The sequence below is a fragment of the Priapulus caudatus genome, unplaced genomic scaffold (genome assembly GCF_000485595.1).
Source record: "Priapulus caudatus unplaced genomic scaffold, Priapulus_caudatus-5.0.1 Scaffold477, whole genome shotgun sequence".
In the NCBI taxonomy this organism is placed as follows: Eukaryota; Metazoa; Priapulida; class Priapulimorpha; order Priapulimorphida; family Priapulidae; genus Priapulus; species Priapulus caudatus.
In genome coordinates, this window is record NW_014577538.1 from 193,927 (window position 1) to 199,054 (window position 5,128).

The following is a 5,128-nucleotide window of genomic DNA, read 5'->3' on the forward strand; positions in this document are numbered from 1 at the left end:
CGCATGCATTTTTTTAAAGAAGCATCACAGCCCTCTTAGTTGAATCTACCTCGATGAGGTCTTTCATGTTCGTGTGTGATGCTGTCGAATAAATTTCTTAGATTTGTCTATATTTTGCTGATGAACGTTCAGTTAGTTCGCGTGTGCTGCTTTGCGGTCTGATCCAAAAGACCAAGATGACTGAAGAGCGACTTTGAAGTCGTAATAACGTCGGAGGATTATGGACTTTGGCACGTTTGATTGTGCATTGCACCATAAAAACAGGTAATCGTTGGTTCATTCGGCGTCGCGAATATCCGTTCGATGCCGTACTTATAATGCCGGCTCTAACCATTATTTTTCCTATTCCTTTGCCGGGTCATTTGCTCCAAAAATTGCATGTGAATATTTCCCTATTTACTCTCTCGGTTGCTGTCAGGGCCGCATGTCACCTGAGCCGTGCTACCGACCAGTAATGCATACCAAGATTTTTTCGTAATGTGCAGCGGCTTGCTGGCGAACGTCATGTGGGCGATGGATGGGACACGCAATGTTGTGTTGGATGGACGTCGTCTGTCGCATAATAGTCGTTACTGCAAAGTGGAAGAAACGAGACATCGTCGTGTGTTGACAGCGAAGCTGTGCAACAATGGCTCTGCGGAATGTGGTTGTTTCTACTCAATGAGCTCAAGCAGCTTTAAATATCGCGTTTCGCGCCATTAAAATGCAAACAAACGTTCATATGAAATTCTATCTTAGCGTTGGACCAATTATGGATACATCCGTCACAGATGGATGTCAATGCTTGAAACTGTACCATATATAACCTTATGGCGCATGATATGGATATGATCGGACGCACACACGCACACGCACGCACGCACGCACACACATACACATACCGACGCGCGCGCGCACGCACACACACACACACACACACACACACACACACACACACACACACACACACACACACACACACACAAACACATGCACACACACGCGTAATTATATATATACTAACTTTAGTTTGTATATGGTTAGTATATTTAGTATAGTTATAATTATATTTAGTATAGTATAGTTATATAGTTATTAGTATAATTTTTGGAGATCAGTGGTGCGCACCATAGATACCAGGAAATCTGTGTTCGCGCATGCCAAATATCATCTAAATAAAACAATATCTCGCTGAAATTATAGGTTTAAAATAGAAAGCACGTACTGTTTACAATATATAATAGCTTGATATGAACAATGAACACTGATATTTCATTATAATAAATATATAAGGGGTGCTCAGTTTACCCAACGGATGTAATACCAATAGAATCTAAATCAGCCAATAGATGGCGATGTGCACCTGTTTGCACTATGGACCCTAGTTTGCACATGAAACTGCACACTTATTCATGCTTTCATAATTACTGTACATCAGGAGTGAACTCCTAATTACATGAATGGGATAGTAAGTATATTGTGGAAATCACATTTTAAATATTGAGAGCACATGTCGTCCGTTTGAGATCAAAGATCTCTATCTGTACCTCTAACTTTATTGATCATGAGGAGGACAGTTTTATCAATTTTCTTGTAGCGAAGCGAAATTTATATGCTCTAACAGTTTTCGCCTGTGCACTGTGGAATAGGGAGACTTTAAGTAGTAAGCCGATGGGCGTGGAGAGACTTCACATTCACTTTCAGGGTTTAGTGTTCCAGCTTTTGCTAGAAATAAAAAAATGAGGCGCACAATAATTACCGGAGAGAGAGATTAGGTTTGAGATATTTTATGTCACATTACCGGCGAGCATGTCCTTACTGCTTCAAACGGGAAATTTCTTCAAAGTATCAATTTCTATTCTCTGGCAAGACATTCGGCTTACGTGAGCGCACACCTCTTTTGTGTACCGTTTAAGGAAACGCAGGAAAACTCAGTTCGGTACACTTTTTCAATATTTTTAAAAGTGAGATGTTTTCCCTTCTCTACTTTAAATGTATAATTTCAATAAATACTGCAGATACGGCTTTGGTATACGAGGTACATTTATTCTCGTGTTACATTACATTATGACTAGTGTAAATAATTTGAACAAATTCAGAATTACGAATTAGGCGTGCTATTTTGGTATGTCTGCAGCATCTCCACGTAGACAGTTTACATGAAGTAATCACCCTACCTGCGCAATTTCGCAAATTGAGATTGCAATAGTAATTTTTGCTATCCCGTCATAAGGAAACAACAAAGAATGTAATATATTATAAATATTTGAAACTCGAACAATTCATCAACTCCCACACTAACATGTAGCATTTTCAGGGCATAATGCCCCGCGAGTTCTGCTTCCACACTGAATACGCGAGTGAACAAGTCCCTTTGAATTGTATTGATGCAGCTGAAGGCATAACTGACGTATTCTTTTCTTTGTAAAACAAAGGCTGTCTACAATCAGGCAGCACGTTTAATTTTATAATGCGAGTTTTGTACTCGCCATTGTGAAATGCGTAGTTGACTAAAATGTTTGCTAGCTGCTCGATTAAACACATAACACCGTGTTGTTATGGTATTGCGTCAGTTTAACTAGCAAAGAGATGGTAAATATCTATGTTCTTCTTGTTTATCATCAACCTATAAGTGGAAAACATTTGTTTTTGTAATCACACGGAGTGGACATAAATATACGTTCCATAGTAGTCCTACAAAAATGTAACGAGATATTTGGCTTCGTTAAAACTCTTCACATTCTCCACGCTTCTAGAACGTAAATATGAAAGCCGAACATTCAGTAAGTCTATATGAGCTAAGCGACAAACCAATTTTTGCCGTCATTCAGGAAACATGCAGCATCATTTAATAGGGGTTGTTCTAGTAGTAGGCGGTACTGCACTATTCTCGTCTGGTCGCGGGGCAGACAACGACAGTATTATTACAAGTAAAAGTGTACAAATTCGTACCAACATGTCCAAATATATCCCCGCGGTCGCTCTTTACGTGGATATACGACAAGTTCATAAACAAATTTGTCCTAATTATATTTTTCTTTACGTCTCCTGTAGATCGTTGCAACGTCGCTTTAACAACATAATCAGATAATGATCTCAGAAGCTCATTCGCTCACTCTACTGCTCGTTGTACAGTAAATTATAAACGCGCGACTTGACGGAAGGATGTACACGCACACATTGCAGGCTCGCGTGTTCGCTATAATTCTGCTTCCATGATTGTCTGCGTAGGCGTACGCGCGAGGGAACATTTCCCGTTTTTCTGAATAGATGATTTCCCTTCGATAAAAAGAGGCGGCTTCACTGAAAAAAATGTGCAGGCTACCACGCTCAGCTAGAACCCAATAGTTGATATTCTATTTCGGAGACTCTTTTCACCTGAGCAATGCCCGCAACGCCCGATCGCCACGCTAATGAAAAGCTGTTAAAGCGAGAGTTGGACTTCTCTTTCTTTCTTCGCGCGCGCGCGCTCCCCCGCATGCGAAACTACTATAAGCAGCGAAGTTTGTCTCTCTGAGCTGGCGAACATTTCTATCGGCTGCCGCGGCTAACTAACCTCGGCCGAATGAGTTTTCGTGAGCCGTAACGGTTTTTCGTCGCATCCATCTTATCGTATTACTGCGCCGACTGTCGCCGCGTGAATCTTAACAACGCCCCCCTCGCTGCCTCTTCGGAAAAATGCGTCCGCGCTTCAGGGGGGGGGGGAGGCCGTTTTATCCCTAACGCAATGATTTACTGTTTACTACAGTTACCCGAGTATCCACACGGAGAACGGCCAACGGCAATGCTGGGTCTAATTAATCCTAGGTGGCGCGCGTCGGACTATTTATCCGGTACGTAATTGGCACGCCCCGCCAGCACACGGCGCTGCCCGAAGCTGTAATCACGTGACCCTCCCTCCGCTGCATCCCGACTCGAGTAATTTTCTCGCTAGGTAAAAATAATTAGAACCAAGGTAGAGATCGAGTCGTTCGTGCTAGTCTACATGATCTCGTGTTGCGTCGAACGTAGGCTCGTTAAAAGACACCAGATGGATGTACTTGTGTTTTTCTCTAAATGAGAATACACACACACACACGCATATATATATATATATATATATATATATATATAACAAGAAAACGCAACATGAAATTCAAAACAGAAATCGAGATTTTTTCGATGGAGTAGAAAAGATGTACCTAATGATGTGACCATGTTATCAGAATCTTACATACATCATTATAGAGGAGTTTGGGGGGAACTGTGTTATTTGGAAATCCATAGTCTAGCTGTAATAGTGAGGTATAGCTTACCAGTGGCAAAATGTATCATATAAGCTTCCAAACGTTTTAATTATTTTAACGCGCTTCTAAACTTTTAATTTACGCTTTACACGTTTACATAATACCTGTAAATTTTACTTATATAATTCATTGCAGTGTGGTACACATAATATTTCCTTACATGAACCATGGGGGATCATATTAGATCTCCCGGGATTTCAATAGATTAATATGCTCTCATATTATTGCTCGTACTTTTTCCCCTATATCTCTCTATTTCTTCGTTTTTCTTATATATATATTTACGAATCAATATATTTCTTTTGTCAACATATTGTAACTCTGCCACATTCAATATCAGGAGAGTGTTATTGCGCGACAAATACTAGATTGGTCAACCCTGACTATAACTGCTCTTGAGTCGGCAGAGATACTGTTTACACATTCAATCTATCGTTGTCAAACGTTATTACCAAGCCTTCGCCGTAAAACCTTCTATTCTCGCCGTCGTGCATGGAGAGAATTCTCTGAAGGAGTTCGAAAATGTTCCAAGTTAATATGCGTCCAGCGTCGATTGACCTCGGGCTGTTGTTAACGGTGGGTTTTGGATGTTCGGAACCTATACTTTCTCGATCAGTGTAAAATAGCGTATTATTATCCTTATGAATTCCCTTTATTTATTTATTTATTTGCTTAATTATGTATTTATTTGCTTAATTATTCATTTATTTTCTTATTTATTTATTTATTTATTTATTTATTGTAAATGAATAAACTTTTACGTGATACAATCTACTGGTAGCATGACTAAGATTGTACCAGGAATAAATAATAAGAGACCACGTAATTTTTTATAGTATAAACTGTATAAACTACCAACGTAC

General features: G+C 39.8%; 1 protein-coding gene across 1 annotated transcript in view; it reads right to left on the reverse strand.

The window, feature by feature from the left end:
• The window catches only part of LOC106810832 (BRO1 domain-containing protein BROX-like), an 18,747-nt gene extending 14,372 nt beyond the window's left edge, over nt 1–4,375 (reverse strand). The window contains exon 1 of the mRNA XM_014814290.1: nt 4,370–4,375. The gene's annotated coding sequence lies outside the window, so the exon portion shown is untranslated. The remainder of the gene's footprint in view (nt 1–4,369) is intronic.
• Between the last annotated feature and the right edge of the window lie 753 nt (nt 4,376–5,128).